A 25930-nucleotide genomic window follows, 5' to 3' on the forward strand; every position below is an offset into this window, starting at 1 on the left:
ACGTTAAGTCCCATAGTGCTCAGAGACATTTTTTTCATAGAACTGTTGTTGAATCTAACCTTAAACTGCCAGAGATGTTTTGAGACCTCAGTGGACCAGTAGATGTACTACTCCAAAAGTTCATCAAACATAGATCACAATAATGATGTAATAACACAGATACTGATATTAAAACAGTGTAGAGAGTGTAAAAAGAAATTTTGTCGGTTCGCCCACTTCGTAAGGCTGTGCCAGCGACATCTATACTGTTCTGTGCTGATTGGGTCGATTCGTTACCAATTAACAAGTGTCATTGGGTTCGCTTTGAAAGATCTATGGTCGCTTTATGTGCACTATCGCTACTTACATCAAATTTTGCTACGTAATACAAACACACCTAAAAGACAGAACGTTCTTTGCTACTTTCTCTATTGTACATCTTCCAGAAGGTTATGGACGATAATGGACTTTCGAATGCTGATTGTTAGATGAAATGCATAAACGATCATACGAAACAGTTTAAAATGACTGCTAAAATTTGGATGTGATATACGGAGTATTCCAGAATATTAAGACCGAAACTGTATAGACAATAGAAGACAACTGAATAGTATTTAGAGATAAAATAAATTTACGTTTCATAATAAACAAGTCTCAGTGCCATCGACGTTGATGGCGAACCTTAAAAAACCACAGTCATTTCTCTTGTGTCCGCTGCTGACTTTCACTGTTTAGAGTTCATCAATGGTTGCAGAAAATGGAGCATTAGTCGATACCGGAAATCATAGATGTATTTAGTGTTGGGTGCAGCAGGCTGCAAAGCCAGACGCCCGCAGAAGCGGGAAAGTTCTTTATCTATCAGGCACGCTTGATTAAATGCATTGTCATTGTTTACGTCGGGAAAGGCAAACGAAAAACCAAAGACCCTCACCAGTGTGTTTCAGAGGATACAAGGAACCGTTAGCTATTTCAATCCCACAACAAATAGAATAAATGAGAGGGGAAAACATACCTACAGATACTTCCGAAGTGTCCCCTACTTCAGCAAAGATATAGAAGAAGAAGAAAATTTTATATTTTTTTTTTATTTAAGTGTTATTGATGAACGGAGTCTCAGGGGCTGACACACAATTTCCACATGAGACATGTTCTTTATTTTACACAGTCAGTACTGTGCTAAATTACATTGTTCACTCCACTACATTATTATTCCACTTTTGTTACATGGGTTTTCTAGTGGGAGCATGTGGTTGCTCTTCTTTGCAGCTATTTTTTTGCCAGCATTACTGCGAGTAAAATTGCATATTCTCTAGCTGTAGTTTACAAGTTATGCGAGATGCATATTTGCGATTAGGCCTCAGCTGGCGTAGAGCACTTGCCCTACCACGCGGTGGCCTTTCACAGTAGAGCCCCCACAAATACCTTTATGCCCTCCCCCACTGCATCGGTTGTGCAGCTGCAGAACCTTTTACTTTACATCCTCTCTGCGAGATACTTGGTCGTTCAAACGAGAGAGAGTTGACAGTTGTACTATACAATTAGATATTTGCAAAGTAAAATTTGTTGAGACGTTATTAGATCGTCTGGGGGAAGATTCATCAATTAGCACCCATCAAATCACACATCAAATGTACAGACATAAACTAATGAACCGAATTATTATGAACCTAAGGTTCAGTTCTGTCAGTGGGTTGTATTTTAGCGCATTCACTGCGACTGGAAAACTGCTGAGTTTAAGTTTCTAGTATATGGTGTATTTGGTTATCTCAATGAGAAAACGGACATGACAGAGAAGCAGTGGCAGAATAGCAATATTATTCAATCTTGTACACTGAGCAAGCAGTAAAGAAAACAAAAGAATAGTTTGGAGCTGGGATTAAAGTCCACGGAGAAGAAATAAAAAATTTTAACGTTTGCTAGTGACATTGTAATTCTGTTACAGAGAGAAAAGGGCTTGGAAGAGCAGTTAAACGGAATGGATAATGTCTTGTAAGGAAGATATAAGATGAACATCAACAAAAGCAAAACAGAAATAATAGTCTGTAGTCGAATTAATTCAGGTGATGCCGAGGGAATTAGATTACGAAACGAGTCACTTAAAGTAGTGGATGAGTTTTGCTGTTTGGGCAGCAAAATAACTGACGATGGCCGAATTAGGAACAATACAAAATATAGACGGTCAATGGCAAGAAAGGAGTCTCTGAACAAGAGAAATTTGTTAACATCGAATATAGACTTAAGTGTTAGGAAGTTTTTTTTTGGAAGTATATGTCTGGAGAGTAGGCATGTATGGAAGTGAACCATGGATGATAAAGATTTAGACAGAAAGAGAGCAGAAAACTTTCGAAATGTGGTGCTACATAGCAACGTTGAAGAGCAGATAGACGCATCACGCAACTGAGAAGGTACTGAATAGAATTGGGGAGACAAGAAATTTGTGGTACAGCTTAATTAGAAGATAGTATACATACTGAGACATGAAGGGATCACCAATTTGGTATTGGAGGGATGTGTGTGTATGGGGAGAGGGCGGGGCTAAGAATTGTAGAGGGAGACCAAGAGATGAACACAGTAAGCAGATTCCGAAAGACGTTGGTTGCAGTAAATACTCGGAGATGAAGAGTTTCGCACAGGATAGAGTAGAATGGAGAGCTGCATCAAACCAGACTTCACGGTGAAGACCGTAACAACAACGAAGAGAACAACAACAATGAATAAACAATTACAATAGCCAACCAAATTTTACTTCTTTTCTGTAATTGACATGAATACAGCTAATCTTTATGTTCTCGATTGTGTTGATAACGAAAATGTTAATGATATGAAAGATTAGCTCTCGTGTTGAAGTTATGAGAACTTATGCATACATTTACCTTGGCGTTATCCCTTGAAGAAAGGTCACTATAGGCGCAACCGCTTTACCTGTCGTTAGTAGTTATCTTCTGGTGATTCCCTGATTGGTGTCCAGCAGTAATCGGATAACAGTGATGCACTCTGCTTACCCTGGCATCTCATTTCCATGTCCCAAATTTGCTACTGGAAGCATTCTCCGTGCTCATCGCTTACAGCACCACAGTTGTCAGAAGTCCAAGTAGGGATCTAGCAAATGTAAATTTAAGGACGTGTTGTACCCCAGTCTACTGTAGCAGTGCAGAAGATTTGCAATGAGATCATTATAGTTTTTTTCCCTCTAATTTCTTGGAAGTTTGTTGACACTTGAACAAAGGCATCCCAAGCTAACTTTTCGTTACCTGTCAGGATGGTGTTGCAATTCTCATATTCGTACAGTTTGCATAGCTGAGGACCTACGTAAATCCCCTCTCTTATTTTCGTCTCACTAAGATGTAGAAATTTTTCTCGCAAGTAAAGAAATGCTGCGCCAGTTCTTTTTCATGACCGTAAAGAAGTTTTTCATTAAGCCCAATATTATGTGAAGAGTTCGACAAGTCCTTCGTGAAAAACATTGTGAGATGCTGGTTCGAGTGACTGAAGCTTAGGCCAGTCTCTCCATTTATAATGAAGTACTTTGGCATGGCTATCCCAGAGGCAAAGAAAGCAACAGAATTTGTAGTAGCCCAAGTAATATGGCTATGGGTTTCAGATTCCCGGAAATTTCGCATTTAAACTTGTAATACTTCATTCGCAAAAACAACTGTTACACGTCATTATGTGTTTCTTTCATGTAAGGTAAAAACGCAATCGGAATCGTTGCTGTTATGCAGTAACTTACATTTGAGAGTGACTTTAGAGGAGTCGGTGAACAACCGCCACCGATCACTTTTATAGTCAATTTCCATGGTTGCCACAAGTCCCCGTACATCACAACAAAATACCAAGTTATTTTCACTTTCCAAAAATGGAAGGAATGACATACGGTGGCTAGGAATTTAATCACATTTAGCGTCTTATCAAGACAATTCGACTATAATACTCTTTACGACCGAGCGAGGTGGCGCAGTGCTTAACACACTGGACTTGCATTCGGAAGGACGACGATTCAATCCCGCGTCCAGCCATCCTGATTTAGGTTTTCCGTGATTTCCCTAAATCTCTTCAGGCAAATGCCGGGATGGTTCCTTTGAAAAGGGCACGGCCGACTTCCTTCGCTAATCCGATTAGACCGATGACCACGCAGTTTGGTCTCCTCCCCCAACACAACCCAACCAAGTACTCTTTACGCCAGCAGTTTAGCTATACCTTTCGGCAACTCCAGATCTCTCACTAGGTCATTACGGTCACACTGTGTTATCTCTATACACTCATCGCTACATACAAAATAAGCTTCTTTCGAAGAAATGGGTTTTGAAGTTTTTGACGCAGTAGTAATCTCACTAACGCCCCGCCACTACCACAATCAGGTGGGACAGAACAGATAGTCCGTCTCGGTCGTATGGCTGACGGTAAGTGTGAACATGTCAGCAAAGCTGACAATGAATGTGATGTAATTTTTACATCATATGAATTCCATACATGAAAATATTAAGTTCACTATGGAAACTGAAAAAGATGGCTGTTTGCCATTTTTAGATGTTCTGGTACGGCGCAAGAATGATGGCACACTTGGTCATTCGGTGTATAGGAAACCGACCCATACAGATTTGTATCTGCAAGCTACCAGTTGCCACCATCCGGCACAAACAATGGGTGTCCTTAAAACTTTACTCCACCGTGCCCATACTATATCTGACGTCGACAGTCTTGAAGCGGAACTGAAACACCTGCAAAAAGTATTCCTGATGAATGGCTTGTCAACTAAGCAAGTGAACAGAGCTATGCAGTCCTACAAACGACGCAACAAGGAAGAAGAAGAGGTCTTCAGGTCAACGGCTTATCTACCTTTTATTGGGAACATCTCGTCACAGATAGGTAGAATATTGAGGAAGCATCAAGTTAGTCATCTTTCGCCCTCCTTCTAAAATATCATCACTGGTGGGATCCGTTAAGGATGACCTGGGCCTACGTAAGTCAGGTGTCTACAAGATTTCGTGTGATTGCGGCAAGACAACAAGAACGGTGCAGGAACGTATTGTGGAACACCAGCGGCATACTCGCCTTCTCCAACCCACCAAGTCCACAATCACTGAGCATTGCGTTTCTACTGGCCATTCTATGAATTACAATGATACAACAATTGTGCTCAAACATCAAATTTCTGGAGTTCAATTATAAATGAATACATAGAAATAAAATTGTCAGACAGCGAGACACTTATCAATCGAGATAGCGGTTACCAGTTAAATTCCGCTTGGAATCCCATTGTAGAGAAACTTCGGAGTCAACGTAGTTATCGGTATAAAGATCTGATATCGAAATGCCAAGTTTTCACCGCGGAGGGCGCCAGGAGCAGCGCACGGAGTTGTGAACGCGCACGCTAAAACAGTACATGCGCAGCGCATGCGCAATGCAGCCCCTTTGGCTTTAAATAGCAGAGCTCAGCGCGTATTCGCCAGTACTTCTCCAGCTGTACTCACCTGAAGATGGCCAAAAGACTTTGTGCCGAAATATCGTGGCAAGATGTTACTGACTTACGGCAGTTCTCCCGTGTTTTTATGGAACTGACAATGAATGTTAATACAACATAATTATGATTAAATACACCCCTTTAACTTGAAAACAAGAGCAAATTTGAGTTTATTTATTGTCGTTTCCGTTATCGGTGTGGTCGATATAGTTAACAAACATACACTCCTGGAAATTGAAATAAGAACACCGTGAATTCATTGTCCCAGGAAGGGGAAACTTTATTGACACATTCCTGGGGTCAGATACATCACATGATCACACTGACAGAACCACAGGCACATAGACACAGGCAACAGAGCATGCACAATGTCGGCACTAGTACAGTGTATATCCACCTTTCGGAGCAATGCAGGCTGCTATTCTCCCATGGAGACGATCGTAGAGATGCTGGATGTAGTCCTGTGGAACGGCTTGCCATGCCATTTCCACCTGGCGCCTCAGTTGGACCAGCGTTCGTGCTGGACGTGCAGACCGCGTGAGACGACGCTTCATCCAGTCCCAAACATGCTCAATGGGGGACAGATCCGGAGATCTTGCTGGCCAGGGTAGTTGACTTACACCTTCTAGAGCACGTTGGGTGGCACGGGATACATGCGGACGTGCATTGTCCTGTTGGAACAGCAAGTTCCCTTGCTGGTCTAGGAATGGTAGAACGATGGGTTCGATGACGGTTTGGATGTACCGTGCACTATTCAGTGTCCCCTCGACGATCACCAGTGGTGTACGGCCAGTGTAGGAGATCGCTCCCCACACCATGATGCCGGGTGTTGGCCCTGTGTGCCTCGGTCGTATGCAGTCCTGATTGTGGCGCTCACCTGCACGGCGCCAAACACGCATACGACCATCATTGGCACCAAGGCAGAAGCGACTCTCATCGCTGAAGACGACACGTCTCCTTTCGTCCCTCCATTCACGCCTGTCGCGACACCACTGGAGGCGGGCTGCACGATGTTGGCGCGTGAACGGAAGACGGCCTAATGGTGTGCGGGACCGTAGCCCAGCTTCATAGAGACGGTTGCGAATGGTCCTCGCCGATACCCCAGGAGCAACAGTGTCCCTAATTTGCTGGGAAGTGGCGGTGCGGTCCCCTACGGCACTGCGTAGGATCCTACGGTCTTGGCGTGCATCCGTGCGTCGCTGCGGTCCGGTCCCAGGTCGACGGGCACGTGCACCTTCCGCCGACCACTGGCGACAACATCGATGTACTGTGGAGACCTCACGCCCCACGTGTTGAGCAATTCGGCGGTACGTCCACCCGGCCTCCCGCATGGCCACTATACACCCTCGCTCAAAGTCCGTCAACTGCACATACGGTTCACGTCCACGCTGTCGCGGCATGCTACCAGTGTTAAAGACTGCGATGGAGCTCCGTATGCCACGGCAAACTGGCTGACACTGACGGCGGCGGTGCACAAATGCTGCGCAGCTAGCGCCATTCGACGGCCAACACCGCGGTTCCTGGTGTGTCCGCTGTGCCGTGCGTGTGAACATTGCTTGTACAGCCCTGTCGCAGTGTCCGGAGCAAGTATGGTGGGTCTGACACACCGGTGTCAATGTGTTCTTTTTTCCATTTCCAGGAGTGTATATTTCATCGCTGTTACATTTTTCACTATTGGCTAAAGTTCTGTACAACTGAGCATAAATTTATTATCTCACTCAGTTTAGTAGCCTGTGTCGTCTGCACAATTTTGATCCGAAAGGTATGAGACATCGTGTGAAATCAGAAATATATGATGTATAACAACACACTATTTCTGTTAGACATGATATGCATATTATAAATGATAATTTTTCAGTTAAATGTGAACATCATAAAGAAGGTACAGCACTAGAAGAAATATATACATGTTAGCAACTTACCATGCAATATGTTTATGATAAAGGAATACCATTGAAGATACTGTCACATGTAAATGAATACAGAATGAATATTGTTTGCAAGTAGTGAAACAAAGTTGTGATGTGTTGTTATCTAAAAATATATTTGATGTAAATAGTTAAGAGATGCAAGCAATGGAAACATGCATCGTCACCTCCACCTAAGAAATTCATATTTGTGTCCCCAGCAGGCAATGTGACGCTCATCGCCTTTTTAGGCGTCCAGGGTCCGATACTCATCGAATTCCTCGAGCAAAGGAAGACCAGTAACAGCAACGTGTACTGTGAGACACTCCAAAGCCTGTGCAAGTCCATCAACAGCGAACAGATTGGAGTGCTCACGGAGGGAGTGTTTCTGCTCCACGATAACGCGCGTCTCCAAGGTCACACAGAGAACAATGGCCAAGTTCAGGTGCGAACAGCTTGAGCATCCGCCCAGTAGTCCGGACACGTCGATCTGCGACTTCCATGCGTTTGGTTCGAATACATCTCAAATGGTAGCGCTTCAACTCTGATGATGTTCTGGAGGGCAGAGTGGAGGACGGGCTCTTGCCACAGCGAGATTAAATCTGGAAAAAGGGAAGCATGTGACAGGAGTGCTCAGGTCTTTACTTGTAACTAAAGACTTCAATTATACTCGCAGTGTTGTTTCGTGCTTTTTCTTGTGAATAACCCTCCTACATAATACAACACACCATTTTTGTTCTTCGTCTGCGTATATAATTATGTCATACGGCTAGCTCCATTTCGTAATAATATTTCTCATGTACGTGTGCCGGCCGTGATGTCCTTAGGTTAGTTAGGTTTAAGTAGTTCTAAGTTCTAGGGGACTGATGACCACAGATGTTAAGTCCCATAGTGCTCAGAGCCATCTTATGTACGAGTGACAAGAAAATTGAGCCATATACTTCCGCCATCTATCGAAGAGTTACGATTTCCTTGTGTCTCCCATATTGCTCCGACCCAACTGGCCCCCGATTCCCATACAGCTCAAATGTTCAGACGTTTCGTCAAAAATGTTCAAATGAGTGTGAAATCTTATGGGACTTAACTGCTAAGGTCATCAGTCCCTAAGCTTACACACCACTTAACCTAAATTAACCTAAGGACAAACACACACATCCATGCCGAAGGGAGGACTCGAACCTCCGCCGGGACCAGCCGCACACTCCATGACTGCAGCGCCTTAGACCGCTTGGCTAATCCTGCGCGGCGACGTTTCGTCAAGCGTCCACAGCTCACTTTTCAATATTTATCGCGAACTGTCCATTTTGAGCTGATGCACTTCCCGTAATTAGCTGTTTTCATGATTTGGTTCAACTCGCTCTGAGCACTATGGGACTTAACATCTGAGATCATCAGTACCCTAGAACTTAGAACTACTTAAACCTAACTAACCTAAGGACATCACACACATCCATGCCCGAAGCAGGATTCAAACCTGCGACCGTAGCGGTTTCGCGGTTCCTTTTCATGATTTAAGTACTTAATTACTGTACATGTACATATAGTATTTGGCTGTGCATTGTGCTATTGTTATTATTAGTAGCAGTGATAATAGGAGTATCATTATCATTCGAGTCTTTTGTTAGGAACAGACAATCACAAGATGAAATTTTGAAACGCATAATGTCTAAGGAAAAAAAAATAATATGTGTGATGAAGACTTTAAAGTTTTTAATTGGGAAATGAACAAAAAGGAAAAGGAAAGGAAAAGGAAAGGAAAAAAGATAAGCGTTTTTAACTTTCCGTCGACTACGAGGTCGTTAGAGACTGAGCACAGACAAGAAAAGTAAGTCGACATTGCACTTTGAAAGGTACCATTCCTGCATTTACCTCAAACGATTTAAGGAAACCATGGAAGACATAAACCTGCCCGACGAGGCCTTCAATTGTCGTCCTTCCGAATAACAGTCCAGATTCTTAACGAACGCGTCAGTTCCCTCGCTGCCTTCGCCCGGATATCCTGACGCAAGTCGGTACAGCAAGTAATTGTAGCGGTGGCTATGTATCTATTACTAGCGTGGATATCAGACAGTGTTTTTAAGTGAAAGGCCTCCACGACGGTAGTTTTCGCATCGTTTACTGTCGCGTGTAGGCGCTTCCTTCCGGCGGTGGAAAAACAAACGCCGGTCTGGCTGCTCTGTACACTTTAGAGGTGAAAAAGAATGCCGCAGCCGACAGGCCGACTGTGGACTGGTTATTATGGCACCCACATAAAGCACGGGGCAGTTTTATTTTCGAGGCTCTCCTGTGCTGTATTTCGGGTCGCTGTGGACTCTTCAGCACGGCCGCAAGCCGCGCGAGAGTAATCCCTGGATATTAACCGCTGTGTGATGGTGCGCGCTGCGTCCGGCGCACTCGCTTTGCTCCCTTTGGGTGTTGGCGAGGCACAGCAAAACGACGCGCATTTTGCTCACATCGCTTGGCGTGTTCCTAACCCGTAACCGTCATGATCAGCCAGCCGTCAAATCCACTGGCTATTGCTCCTGTATCACGGAATACATACGAATCGATCTCTCGCTTTCATGTTTTCACGGTTCCTACTTGACCCGTAACGTTCCGAGAGTGTGAATAGAAACATAACGCATGGAACCTCTACGCAGTTCCAATTTGCCACGAAATTCCGAAACGTAGACTGTCTGATCAAAATTATTCGCACACCCCTATCAAACGCGAAAATGACCACTAGATGTCAGGAGAGATGGAGTTGGAGTTTGAAACGAGACTGGAAGTAATGTGTTGTCTGCAGAGACACAGTTACACTGGAATTGATAGGTAAGGAGAGCTCAGTGACTTCGAACGTAGGCTATCCATCAGGGATATTTTTCCTTTCTGAAGCTGCCCAATTTGACTTTTTATGATTTCTTTGAGTCATCAGTTTTCTGACTGATCTGATGCGGCCCACCACGAATTCCCCTCCTGTGCCAACCTCTTCATCTCACAGTAGCACTTGCCACCGACGTCATCAATTATATATACCGAAAGTATTCCAGTCTCTGTCTTCCTCTAAACTTCTTTTACCCTCTACAGCTCCCTCAACTACTATGGAGGTTATTCCATGACGTTTTAAGTGAAGTCCCATCATTCTGTCCTTTTTGTCCCACTCCTCGCCGATTCTGCGAAGAATCTCCCCATTCGTTATCACTCCATTTAATTTTCATCATTCATTTCAAGCACCACATCTCAAATGCTTCGACAGTCTTCTGTCCTGGTTTTCCGACAGTCCATGTTTGACTGCCATACAATACCGTTCTCCAAACGTATGTTCTCAGAAATGTCTTCTTCAAATTAAGGCCTACGTTTGATACTACGCCAGGAATGTGCTTTCTGTAAGTGCTTCTCTGCTTCATATGTCCTTGCTGCATCCAACACTGGTTATTTTGTAGTCTCGACAGCAGAATTCCTTAACATCGTCTACATCATGATACTGAGTTCTGATTTTAATTTTCTCGCCATTCTCTTTTCTGCTACTTTTCATCACTTTCGTCTCTCTTCGATTTACTCCCAATTCATATTCTGCATTCATTAGACTGTTCATTCCATTCAACACATCCTATAACTCTTCTTCGCTTTCATTGAAGACATCGTCATCAGCGAATCTTGTTATTGATATCCTTCCACCTTGAATTTTAATCCCACTTTAGAACATTTCTTTTATTTCCGTCATTGCTTGTTCTAGATGTAGATTGAACAGTAAGGCGAAATACTAAATCCCTGTCCTACACTCCTATTAATTAGAAAACGTCGTCCCGGCATTCCAGTCTTACTGTTCCTTCTTAGTTCTTGTACATATTGTATATTACCCGCATACCCTGATAGATTGTCCCTATCTTCCTGAGAATTTACCACGCCTTGCAGCGTTAATGTACCTATTGTGTACTTAACACCTACAGTAGAGCAACTTGTACTCGGGAAATATAACGGCTGTATTTTTCTATTGCTTCCAGTCATCACAGTACCAAAATAGCAGAGCCATGTTGGCTGTTATGAGGCCAGATCGATCAATCCATCATCCATACCGTTAACCGAACACTACTAAATAGCCTGCTGCCACTCTTCAGGAGCCACATATTCGTGTGAGTTCTCCACAGGTATCCCTCCAATGTAGTTCCACCTAAGGTAGGGGTATTTGTATCCTACACGATATCAAGCCACCCTATCACGGCAAGATCCATGGTTCATGGGGGACAGGCCTTATCTCTATGATTCATAGAAGCCATAATCATGTTATTGGGTACTGGAAGTGGAATCGAGCGTTTGGCGCCATTGGCCGGGAGGCCCCTTGCGAGGCAGGTCCGACCGCCATGGTGCAGGTCTTATTACATTCGACGCCACACTGGGCTACCTGCGCGACGGATGGGGATAAAATGATGATGAAGACAGCACAACCTCCAGTCCCTGAGCGGAGAAAATCGCCGACCCAGCCAGCAATCGAACCCGGGCCCGTAGGACGGCAATCCGTAACGCTGACCACTCAGCTATCGGAGAGGACTTCTTGGGTATTAATCAACCGCTTCAGCTTTATTTAGTCTTTTATTTTTACATCACTTCCGGCTTTATGGCATTAAAAGCCACATTCTCAGGTGAACATACAACTACAACATTAGAGGCAAAAAAGCTCAAAAGACTGTACCCAACATTCGTTGTACGTCAGAACAAAAGGCAGTATGTCATTGAACAAATCAGCCGGATGGATGGATTGCAATCAAATATGGTGGATGGGGTCGTTTCTTTGTGTCTTGGGCCGGCCGGAGTGGCTCGGCTCTGAGCACTATGGGACTCAACTGCTGAGGTCATTAGTCCCCTAGAACTAGTTAAACCTAACTAACCTAAGGACATCACAAACATCCATGCCCCAGGCAGGATTCGAACCTGCGACCGTAGCGGTCTTGCGGTTCCAGACTGCAGCGCCTTTAAGCTACGGTCGCAGGTTCGAATCCTGCTTCGAGCATGGATGTGTGTGATGTCCTTACGTTAGTTAGGTTTAAGTAGTTCTAAGTTCTAGAGGACTGGTGACCTCAGAAGTTAAGTCCCATAGTGATGTCGTCAACAAATAACTTTTCTTTGTTTTGAGGTGGAAATAGGACATCTAGTGGACGTATTGCGCTGAAAGGTGTTTAAACAGGACAGATGCTGCCATTAATTGACGGAAGGAGAAAATACAAAAAAAGCAAGTGAAAAGGAATATAGACAACTGAAAATGCGCTGAAAGGTGTTTATACAGGACAGATGCTGCCGTTAATTGACGGAAGGAGAAAATACAAAAAAAGCAAGTGAAAAGAAATATAGACATCTGAAAATAAGATTGAGAGAAAATGCTAAATGGTTAAGCAGTTATCATTAGAAATAAAATGCAGCACTGTGGAAACGTGCTTGAGTGGGAGAAAGACACATTATACGATCAAAAGTATCCGGACACTCCCAAAAACATACGTTTTCCGTATTAGGTGCCTTGTGCTGCCACCTACTGTCAGGTACTCCAAATCAACGACCTCAGTAATCATTAGACTTCCTGAGTGAGCAGAAAGGGGCCCCCCGCGGAACTCACGGACTTCGAACGTCGTCAGGTGATTCGGTGTCGCTTGCGTCATACGTCTGTATGCGAGATTTCCACATTCTTAAACATCCCTAGCTCCGCTGTTTCCGATGTCATAGTGGAGTGGATACGTGAAGCGACACGCACAGCACAAAAGCGTACAGGCCGACTTCGTCTGTTGACTGACAGAGACCGCCGACAGCTGAAGAGAGCTGTAATGTGTAATTGACAGACATCTATCCAGACCATCACACCGGAATTCCAGACTGCATCAGGATCCACTGCAAGTACTATGACAGTTAGGCGGGAGTTGAGAAAATTTAGATTTGACGGTCTAGTGGCTGCTCATAAGCCATACATCACACCGGTAAATGCCAAACGACGACTCGCTTGGTGTAAGGAGCGTAAACATTGTACGATTGAACAGTGGTAAACATTGGACGATTGAACAGTGGAAAAACGTTGTGTGGAGCGACGAATCTGGTACACAATGTGGCGATCTGATGGCAGGGTGTGGTTATGGCGAATGCCCGCTGAACATCATCTGCCAGTGTGCGTAGTGCCAACAGTAAAATTCGGAGGAGGTGGTATTACGGTGTGGTCGTCTTTTACATGGAGGGGGTTTGCACCTTTTGTTGTTTTGCGTGGTACTTTCACAGCGCAGGCCTACATTGATGTTTAAAGCACCTACTTGGTTCCCACTGTTGAAGAGCAATTCGGGGATGGCGATTGCATTTTTCAACACGATCGAGCACCTGTTCATAGTACACCGTCTGTGGTGGAATGGTTACACGAAAATAACATCACTGTAATGGACTGACGTCCACAGAGTCCTGACCTGAATCCTACAGAACACCTTTGGGATGTTTTGGAACGCCAACTTTGTGCCAAGCATCACCGACCGGCATCGATACCTCTCCTCAGTGCAGCACTACGTGAAGAATGGGCTGCCACTCCCCAAGTTCAAATGGTTCAAATGGCTCTGAGCACTATGGGACTTAACATCTATGGTCATCAGTCCCCTAGAACTTAGAACTACTTAAACCTAACTAACCTAAGGACATCACACACATCCATGCCCGAGGCAGGATTCGAACCTGCGACCGTAACACTCCCCAAGTAACCTCCCAGCAAAAGAAATGGCTCTGAGCACTAAGGGACTTAACGTCTGAGGTCATCAGTCCCCTACAACTTAGAACTACTTAAACCTAACTAAGGACACCACAAACATCCATGCCCGAGGCAGGATTCGAACCTGCGACCGTAGTGGTCGCGCGGTTCCAGACTGTAGCGCCTAGAACCGTTCGGGCACTCCGGCCGGCCTAGCCTCCCAGCACCTAACTGAACGTATGGCTTCGAGAATGGAAGCTGTCATCAAGGCTAAGGGTGGGACAACACCATACTGAATTCCACCATTACCGATGGAGGGCGTCACGGACTTTCATTTTCAGCCAGGTGTCCGGATACTTTTGATCACATAGGCTAAATGCCGCCTACAGGAAAATTTAAGAGACCTTCCCTGAAAAGGAAAGCAGAGGCACGAATATCATGAGCTCAGATGGCAAGTCAGAAATAAGCAATGTAGGGGTACCTGAAAAGTGGAAGGAATACACAGAGGGTCTGTGTAAGGGAAAGATACTTATGGACAATACTGCAGAAAGAGATGAAAGATGAAGTACATGAAGACCACATGAGAGATACGATACTATGAGAAACATTCTACACAGAATTGAAAGACATAAATGGAATTATTGAGGCGCTTCTGTGAACCAAACCTGCAAAACTATTGCTCCTGGTGTGCAAGATATATGAAGCAGGGAAAATACCCTCAGACTTCAAGTAGAATGTAATCATTCCAACTGCAAAGAAAGCAGGTGCTGACAGGTGTGAATAGTACGGAAAGATCAGTTTAATAAGTCATAGATGCAAAATACTGATACGAATTACTTACGAGAGAGAATGGTAAAACTGACAGACACCGACCTCAAGGAAGACAAGTTTGGGTTCCTGAGAAATGTAGGAACACTTGAAGAAATATCGACCCTACTACTTCTCTTAAAAGATCGGTAAAAGAAAGGAAAAGATGCGTTTATAGCAATTGTAATGTATAGAAAGCTATTAATATTGTTGACCAGACTACTCTCTTAGAAATTCCGAAGGTAGTTGGAGTAAATATACGAAGCGAAAGATTATTTACAAAACGTGAAAGGAAGGTAAGGTGGAAAAAAGATTGAGACAAGATTATTGCCTGTCGACGATTTTATTGCATCTATACATTGGCCAACCTGTGAAGGGAACCAAGGAGGAATTAAAGTTCAAAGACAAGAAATAAAAACTGTAAGGTTGCCGATGGCATTGTAATTTTCTCAGAGATAACAAATGACTTGGAACTGCAGTTGAAAGACATGGACAGTGCCTTGCAAAGGTACTAAAAGATGAACTTCAACAGTAAAACAAATATAATGGAAAGCAGTTTAATTAAATCAGTCGATGGTTAGGGAATTACATTGGGAAATGAGACGCTTAATGTAGCAGATGAGTTTTGCTACACGGGTAGAGAAATATTTCAGGATGGGCGAAGTAGAGATGACATGAGATGGAGACTGACAATAGCAAAGCATAGCCTTCCCGCTGAAAGAGGATTTTGTGAACTATTAACACAAATTTAAGTGTTCGAAAATGCTTTTTGAACGTGTGTGAAGTGCAGCCTCCTGCGGAAGTGAAACGTGGACGATAGGCAGTTCAGACAAGAAAAGAACATAAGTTTTGAAATGTGGTGGTATAGAAGAAAGCAGAAAATGGGTAGATCGAACAACTAATGAACAGGAACTGAATCTAATTGGGAAAGGAGATTTGTGGAGCAATTTGACTACAAGAAGGGATCGGTTTATTGGCCATATTCTGAGGCACGAACAATACTCCATTTTATAACAAAGGGAAGTGCAGTGTATAAAAATTGATTGAGACCTAGGCACGAGTACCGGAAACGCAGTTACAGATGTAGAGGCTTGTACAGAATAGAGTAGCGTTGAGAGCTGTCTCTAACAAATTTTTGGACTGAAGATTGCAGCAACAGCAGCAGCAGCAGAAACAGATGTCATGCGAAATAATTACCATAATTACCATATTCCCAGGAGATCTTCTGTAAAGTTTGGAAGGTAGGAGGCGAGGTACTGGCAGAAGTAAAGCTGTGAGGACGGGGCGTGAGTCGTGTTTGGGTAGCTCAGTTGGTCCCGGCACGGTTAACTCAGCGTGTTCGATCAGAGGGTTAGCTGCCCTCTGTAATAAAAAACTGAGTTAATGGATCAACGACGAACTGAAACGGGTGTCTTGCGACGTCCGCCCCGAGCAGATAAAACGAACAAAATGAGATTAATAATAATAAAAAAAGGTTGGTAGAGCACTTGCCCATGAAAGGCAAAGGTCCCAAATTCAAGTCTCGGTCCAGTACACAGTTTTAATCTGCCGGGAAGTTTCATATTAGCGCACACTCCGCTGCAGAGTGAAAATCTCATTCTGAATTACCATAATTATCAGTATTCTTCAGTGCACATTTTTTCGCAACGTGTTACATTGTGGCTCTGAACAGAATTCGCGTCCGTGATTCAGTATGGAAAGATGGAGACAGCTAATCATGGACCCATCCTCTCGGTCCAGAGAACTTCAACAGGAAGTAACTAACAGTGTGCTGCATTCGGACAAAAACTGAGACTGGGACACGGGAGTCCCATTCATTCGCGAAGTTCGTTAGTACCGCGCTTGATACGCCTGTAGCCATGAATGGACGATCTTGTTTTTCAAAATTAAAGAACGAAACTGACAGCGAGACGCGGAAAATTAAAGCTGCGCGACCGTCCCTCGCCTAATGAGCGACTGGTGGCGCGGCGCGGCGCGTTGCCACCAGGCAGCGCTATCTCCCGCGTCGCGAATGTCAACGCCGAGGGTACGGAGCTATTGCGGATAGAGTAGGGGTGGGGGGTAGCGGGGAAGTCCCACCGTGACGTCAGGCTGCCGGGCCGGAATCCAGGCAGAGGCGGCCGGGGCGCCGAATTAGAGCAAAGGCGGCAGTCTTCGCATCCGGATGTAAAGCCGCGGCGAAACTGGATTCGGAAGAGTCCGTCTCTTCTACAAATAAAGAGTGCGTACGGTACTGTCGTGAGATTAATTCTCTGAAGTTCTGCTGTGGTGGCACGTGAAGTGTGTGGTTTGGCATTGTCATGCTGCAGGAAAACATTTCCCTTTTCCTTTCGGACCATTGTTAACGTCGTTTCATGGACATGGGCACCGATGGTTACTATGTTCTGTACAATTTATTGAGTATCTTATAAAAATATGAACGTCTTCTATCACTACTCAGTTTTTTAGCAAGACAATGATTTTGTGGAGAAAGTTGTTTGCCAATTAAACCACATTGAAAATCACGTGAATATAAATTTGAGAAACATGCACTGCTGAACAATAGAAAACCCGCATTTGCTCTGTCATGTGTTAAACCAACGACAGTGAAGCGTGAGCGTGAGGCGAAGAGTGTAATCGGTCAGCACGTGATCCGCCCTTATCGCGTTGACAGTATAATGGAAAAGCACAAATTCTTTTTAGGAAATATTAAATCCTTGTTGACAGCAAACCTGCTCTTCAGAACCCGTCAAATGATGTGGCTCCGACATGATATAATGTCCTCTTGTCCTGCTCTCAATTCTTCAGTAGTAACAGATGCATTAAACTGCTTATTTAGAAGTAGGTGTGGGGCAACAGGTGGCATCGTCGTATGACCAGATGGCGTTAGACTTCTCCCCTTGAGGACAGGCATTGCATGTGATCTGCTCCTGATATTCAACGACTTTGGAGGACATACGAGACCAAATTACTGCTACTTGTGAAGCGAGTACTCCAATGATGCACGAAAGAGTCTTGAATATTAAAAGAAATGCACTAACAGAAATGTGACAGAACGTAATAACATCTTTATTTTTCCTTGTTTACATTCTTTTCTATCATATATTTCATGTCTTACTTTAATATGGAACTGTTATCGGTATACAAATGACACAGTATATGCAAGAGCGGAAGAACTATTTGAATTTCATTTCAAATAATTTTCTCCTATAAAGTCTAATCATTTTAACACTAATTCCTTTGCGAGCATTACACACTCTCATGGATACTTAGCTATTTGTTGAGCATTGTTAGAAGCAAAAAATAGTTGATTATCTCATCTTAAACCCAGCTGAATGTCTTATCAGCGATATAACATTTTCTTTGGTGCGGAACATGTTTAAACCATTGCAAAATTAATGTCAAACATAACATAGCGCGCCGGCCGGTATGACCGAGCGGTTCTAGGCGATTCAGTCTGGATCGCGCAACCGCTACGGTCGCAGGTTCGAATCCTGCCTCGGGCATGGATGTGTGTGATGTCCTTAGGTTAGTTAGGTTTAAATAGTTCTAAGTTCTAGGGGACTGATGACCTCAGATGTTAAGTCCCACAGTGCTCAGAGCCATTTTACCCATTTTTTTTTTTTAACAATAACATAGCGTCTTAACCCGACGGCGCAAGTTTCCTTGGACAGTGGAGAAAACTATTCAATGGCCACAATAAAACAAAAATCACTATATTAAATGTATGCTTATTCTGCGATTTCTTATTAGATCCACAATAGAGTTACATCACTGAATTTCTCATCGAGCTCTGAGGGCAGCCCAGTAGCAACAAGGTTGGGTTATTTTCTCTTTTGTGGAGGTCTGTTTGCACTTTCTCAGTTACTCCTGACTGCTTTGTTTGTATTTTTACAGATCTTATTGAGTTTCTTTTACTCAGTGCGATATGGATAGCACGTATGCTTTTTGTGCGTGGACAACAAAGAGAAATCGGCATTGGCCACGGTCGACAGACTTCTGGCTACTGCTCATCTACATCTACATCTACATCTATACTCCGCGAGCCACCTTACGGTGTGTGGCGGAGGGTACTTATTGTACCACTATCTGATCCCCCCTTCCCTGTTCCATTCACGAATTGTGCGTGGGAAGAACGACTGCTTGTAAGTCTCCGTATTTGCTCTAATTTCTCGGATCTTTTCGTTGTGATCATTACGCGAGATATATGTGGGCGGTAGTAATATGTTGCCCATCTCTTCCCGGAATGTGCTCTCTCGTAATTTAGATAATAAACCTCTCCGTATTGCGTAACGCCTTTCTTGAAGTGTCCGCCACTGGAGCTTGTTCAGCATCTCCGTAACGCTCTCGCGCTGACTAAATGTCCCCATGACGAATCGCGCTGCTTTTCGCTGGATCATGTCTATCTCTTCTATTAATCCAACCTGGTAAGGGTCCCATACTGATGAGCAATACTCAAGAATCGGACGAACAAGCGTTTTGTAAGCTACTTCTTTCGTCGATGAGTCACATTTTCTTAGAATTCTTCCTATGAATCTCAACCTGGCGCCTGCTTTTCCCACTATTTGTTTTATGTGATCATTCCACTTCAGATCGCTCCGGATAGTAACTCCTAAGTATTTTACGGTCGTTACCGCTTCCAATGATTTACCACCTATGGCATAATCGTACTGGAATGGATTTCTGCCCCTATGTATGCGCATTATATTACATTTATCTACGTTTAGGGAAAGCTGCCAGCTGTCGCACCATGCATTAATCCTCTGCAGGTCTTCCTGGAGTACGTACGAGTCTTCTGATGTTGCTACTTTCTTGTAGACAACCGTGTCATCTGCAAATAGCCTCACGGAGCTACCGATGTTGTCAACTAAGTCATTTATGTATATTGTAAACAATAAAGGTCCTATCACGCTTCCTTGCGGTACTCCCGAAATTACCTCTACATCTGCAGATTTTGAACCGTTAAGAATGACATGTTGTGTTCTTTCTTCTAGGAAATCCTGAATCCAATCACAAACCTGGTCCGATATTCCGTAAGCTCGTATTTTTTTCATTAAACGTAAGTGCGGAACCGTATCAAATGCCTTCCTGAAGTCCAGGAATACGGCATCAATCTGCTCGCCAGTGTCTACGGCACTGTGAATTTCTTGGGAAAATAGGGCGAGCTGAGTTTCACATGATCTCTGTTTGCGGAATCCATGTTGGTTATGATGAAGGAGATTTGTATTATCTAAGAACGTCATAATACGAGAACACAAAACATGTTCCATTATTCTACAACAGATTGACGTAAGCGAAATAGGCCTATAATTATTCGCATCTGATTTATGACCCTTCTTGAAAATGGGAACGACCTGCGCTTTCTTCCAGTCGCTAGGTACTTTACGTTCTTCCAGCGACTACGATAAATTGCTGATAGAAAGGGGGCAAGTTCTTTAGCATAATCACTGTAGAATCTTAAGGGTATCTCGTCTGGTCCGGATGCTTTTCCGCTACTAAGTGATAGCAGTTGTTTTTCAATTCCGATATCGTTTATTTCAATATTTTCCATTTTGGCGTCCGTGCGACGGCTGAAGTCAGGGACCGTGTTACGATTTTCCGCAGTGAAACAGTTTCGGAACACTGAATTCAGTATTTCTGCCTTTCTTCGGTCGTCCTCTGTTTCGGTGCCATCGTGGTCAACGAGTGACTGAATAGGGGATTTAGATCCGCTTACCGATTTTACATATGACCAAAACTTTTTAGGGTTCTTGTTTAGATTGTTTGCCAATGTTTTATGTTCGAATTCGTTGAATGCTTCTCTCATTGCTCTCTTTACGCTCTTTTTCGCTTCGTTCAGCTTTTCCTTATCAGCTATGATTCGACTACTCTTAAACCTATGATGAAGCTTTCTTTGTTTCCGTAGTACCTTTCGTACAACGTCTTGGCGCCACTGATAAGACCTGCGACACATTTAGGTCGTTGGAATCCCTAGGTGGCCTGGTTGTCGTTGTCTTTTCTAGTGCACACCATCTAACCAGTCCTTTTTACTCAAGAGTGAGTGGCAGTGGTGGCTTCACGTGTCACTGCGTGGAAGCTGAAGCGAGAACGGACCACGCAGTTGTCTTCTTGCGCCTTAGCAAGAGGTACGAGGCGCTGCCCAGTGTTGGTAATACTTCTGATCCAGCATTGCATGTCTCTCCTGTTCGCCCAGCGATCTATTTTCCTGCCCAGTCTGGAAAAGATCGAAGAGTATGTGTGCCAGTCAATGACAGCTCACTAGTTGGGTAATGGAGCCCCTGAGGGAAATAGCAGGCTGGGTGGGAAAGAATGCCAGTGTGCTTCCGGTATTTTTGCTGACGGTCTCGTCCGAGACGTGGAGGAGGAGACTCTACCGGCTGCTGTCGAGCACACTGGGTGCAAACAGCTACAAATAATGCACATGTCTGCTCCAATGATGCCTGCCGCTTGCGTTCTACGACTATCCTCGATCTTTACGGCGGATGGCTGATTTGGTGAAGGCATCTAGCATCGCGTCTGGGGTGCAGGCTAATCTCACCATCTGTGTTACCGTACCCATGATCGTGATCGATTGTGAGCCTCTGGTTTGGGTCACAGTTGAAAGTCTACACCACTGTGACGAGGTGATAAGTGAATTTCTTGACGTCCGCTATCAGCTGGAGAACTGTAGTATTCCCCTTAATAAGTCAGCTGTGGGCTACAAGCCAGAAATGTGGCATGTACATGGGGGCTTTTTAAGTTCGAGAAACTCCACTGGCCTCAGAGACGAATTTCCTGCCAAAATCGAACATACGTAGGTTAAATGTTCGCAAATAATGCTCGTCCTCGTAGGCTAGACATAGGATTTATTAATATCTTAGAAAACTGCAGGAGCATCCAAGGAAAGGTCCCAGAATTAGTATTTCTTAGTGAAGGTTATAATACCCGGACTAGGAACAAGAAGTTGGTTGAAAATCGGAAGTGAATAGCAACGAAATCGCAAGTTCAGACCGGAATTTTTATCGTAACGACTGGCTAGTTATTGCAGTGAGGGATTCGATAGCATTTAGCGGGGTTGTCTCGAATTTCGAATGTAAATTAATCTGGATGAAATTAAGCTTCAAAAATGGAAATCGGATGCTTTTATAGACCTCCTGGGTCGGAAGCTGCAGCGGTGGAGCGCTTCAGAGAGAAGTTGCGGAGTTAATCAATTTAGCTTGCCAGGTATACATTGGAAGAGTCATGCTATCAAAACTGGTGCCAGAGGCAGGGATGCGAGTGACATTATTCTGACTGTTTTGTCCGAGTATTACTTCGAGCAGATAAAGAACCAATTCATGAATTTAACATCTTGGACCTCCTAACAACAAACAGACCTAAACTCACCGAATCAGTTAACCTAATACGAGGGTTGAATGAAAAGTAATGCTTCCACCTTCATTAACTGGGTTTGGATGGGAGTATTTTAAGAAATCAAACGTAGAAATAATCCTTAGACTTAGAGTGTGATCTTTAATTACCAATATTCACTTTTCCACATAATCACCAGCCAATTCATTAGTTTCTGCAAACGATGAACAAATTTTCTGAAGCCGTCACTCTGTTTCCGCAACCACGGTCTCACAGTTCTCTCAGCGTCTTCATCAGAAGAATAATGATGCCCCCGCAGATCCTCTTTTTATAATCGGGAACAGATGGAAAACAGACGGTGCTAAATCTGGACTGTATGGAGGATGCGGTACGGTGATGAGATTCAGTTTCTGAAGTTATTCTGTGGTGGTGACACGTGAAGCGTGTGATTTGGCATTGTCATGCTGCAGAAAAATATTTCCGTTTTCCTTTCGGACCCTTGTTAGCCGTCGTTTCAGAGTTTGCAGCTTTCGTCCTGAACCAATCTGTCAAAATTGTGCTTGTGAAATTTGGTTGTTGTCACAGGGCGTCAAACTCTTTGTTTGTCATTCAGATCAGATGTTCCCGCCTCAACATCTTTAAACTTACTCGCCCAACGACACACACAACTTAGATCAATAAAATGACCATAAACTGCTTTCATTCTCTTTTGGGGTGACACCTTCTGCTGTCAAGAATTCAGTGACTGCATGTTGCTTAAATCACATTAACCGACCGTCTGCGCAGGGTTCCATACTTAGCACTGTAACAACACAACAGTTCAGTGCTAAAGCTTCTCGCCAACTGGAGCTGTAGAAGAGAGGCTACGGACCAAGCCAGTGCCTGTCGTATACCAATGCTGCCAACTGTAGAAGAGTTACGAAGACGGACGCATTACCTTTCAATCAACCATCGTATATCAGTGTTCATAAGGCATTAATAGCAACTAGGACTGCACATGTTACAAGCAATGTGAAAAAGGGTAGGAAAATATTTTTGCTTAGTAGGTGTGACAGGATACAAATTGCAGAGTATCTGACTTAGCCAACATCAAATATTCAGTGCCGAGCACGAGGATGTGGAGCACAAATAGAAAATAATCAAAAACATCGTTTAATATGCCTTCAACAAATAAGTTAGGGGTAAGGTCGTAAGGGAAGGGGAAAACCCATAGTAGTTCAACAGCCGTATTTTAAAGCGATTCGTAAACAGAGAGCTTCATCATAGGTCCAAGAGAAGTCAGAACGTAGCTGACAAAATGTGAACGAGACGAAAATGAGCATTAGAAGAGAAGTAAGACAACGTTTCAGTTATTTTAAAAGGCAAATTTTTACAACTGATCTGACCAAAAAACCTAAGACGTTTCGTCTTGCGTAAAGTAAGTAAGCGGTTCCAAATCATCTGTTCAGTTGGTCAGCCTCCATACAATCATCGAAACGCAAGACAGAAGACAAAAATACTGTATCGTCCGTGTGAACGTCACAATTGCAGATATTGAGACAACCGATCACGGAATAGAAAGGCAACTAAAATCGCTTATCGTAGTTCGCTGGAGCAACGAAGAGTACCTATCATCTTGGAAAAAAGTGAAGGTCATTCCCGTTTTTAAGAAGGGCCTTTGGAGAGATGCACGTAATTATAGACCTATGAGGTGCGAAAATAAAGCAATGAGACTGATGTGAAAAAAATGTTGCTTACCGTTTTAGTTAAGTTTAGTGTTGTCTCCTTCAAAGTAGTTCCCTTATGATTGCACACACTTTTTCCAGCGCTTCTGCCATTGATGGTAACATTTCTGGAACTCATCTTCTTTAATATCCTCCAAGACCCGCGTGACAGCTTTTTGGACACATTATGTTGTTTGAAAATGGTGTCCCCTGTACGCCGTTATGACTCTTGGAAATATAAATAAGTCGCACGGAGCGATATCTGGTGAATAAGGTGGCTGTGGTAGTACTGAAATTTGTTTTGAGGTTGAAAATTGCTGTACTGACAGAGAAGAATGGAATGGCGCATCATCGTGATGCAGAATCCAGTTGTCAGCAATGCTGGCGCGGACACGAAGAACCCTTTTATGAAGTCTTTCTAAAATTTCTTTGTAGTATTGGTTAACTTTGTCAGGAGACACCCACACTTTATGAACAATTCCCTTTTAATCAGAGACACAAGCATGCATTTCACTTTTGACTTTGACATGCGAGCTTTTTTGGTCTGGGTGATCCCTTTGAGTACCATTGCGAACTTTGGCGTTTTGTCTCTGGATCGTACTGAAAAAACCAACTTTCTTCACCAGTGATAACACAGCTCAACAATTCTGGATTGATTTTCATTTGCTTTAACAGATGGGCTGCCACATTTTTCCGTGTTTCTCGCTGTTGTGGTGTGACTTTTTTGGGGACCATTTTCGCACAAATCTTTCTCATACCAAGATCTTCAGTTATTATTAGACGAACCGCTTCTCGATTGATGTTCAGTTCTTCTGCAATCATTTTCACGAATAATCTTCGATCAGATCGTACGAGTTCACGCACCCTGGCAAAATTGACATCCATGTGTGAGGTTGATGGTCGTCCACTGCGATCTTCATCTTCAACATTCGTTCTGCAAACACTAAACATTTTATGCCAACGAAAAACTTGAGCTCTTGACATAACCTCCTTTCCAAAAGCCTTCTGAAGCTACTGTAAGTTGTCGTCGCGTTTTCACCCAATTTAACGCAAAAAGAAATGGCATACCTTTGTGCAATATTATGCGGTTCCATTTCCGTGACAAGAGACACAAACACATATTAACCTATTGCAGCACAACTCACGACTGATCAGTTGCATCGATGTGCTGCTTTGACTAGAAGCAGCTTATAGACCAAGGTCAAAGATACTGTACCTACGCAATCCTGCAGGGTTGCCACATGTTGCAAAGAAAATCAGTCTCATTACTTTATTCTCGCACCTCATATATTGTTGAAGTCAATCTGTTATATAATTATGGAACAGGTTTATGCTGAAGAACTATGACGTTTTCTTTACAAAAATCAGCATGGATTCCACAGACAATGATATTTGGAAGCTCAGCTCGCTCTGTTCGTCCATGAGATACATAGCGCTAGTGACAGCGGCCTTCGGGGTGATGCTGTGTAACTTGACTTCAGAAAAGCATTTGACACCATCCCAAACTGCTGTTTAGTGGAAATAAGTACGAGCTTACAGAGTATCAGACCAGATTTGCGACTGGATTCAAGACGTTCTTGCAGATGCATTTCAGCACGTGACTCTTAACAAAACAAAATCGTCAAATGTAACGGTAATGCCGAAGTGGCCATGCGGTTAAAGGCGCTGCAGTCTGGAACCGCAAGACCGCTACGGTCGCAGGTTCGAATCCTGCCTCGGGCATGGGTGTGTGTGATGTCCTTAGGTTAGTTAGGTTTACCTAGTTCTAAGTTCTAGGGGACTAATGACCTCAGCAGTTGAGTCCCATAGTGCTCAGAGCCATTTTGTAACGGTAATTCCTGGAATACTCCAACGAAGTATAATAGGGACACTACTGTTTACAGTACATTCAAAGCAGAAAACGTCGGAAGCTCTTTAAGTCTGTTTGCAGGTGATACGGTAGTCTACAAGGAAGTAGTAAAACCAGAGAGCAGTACCGATTTGCAGCAAGACGTACAGAGGATTGATGAATGAGATAGGTTCTGGCAATTGATTTTGAAATTAAATAAATGTAACGTATTGCACGTACATTGCAAGAAATTAA

The sequence above is a fragment of the Schistocerca cancellata genome, chromosome 5, assembly GCF_023864275.1.
Source record: "Schistocerca cancellata isolate TAMUIC-IGC-003103 chromosome 5, iqSchCanc2.1, whole genome shotgun sequence".
NCBI classification, from domain to species: domain Eukaryota; kingdom Metazoa; phylum Arthropoda; class Insecta; order Orthoptera; family Acrididae; genus Schistocerca; species Schistocerca cancellata.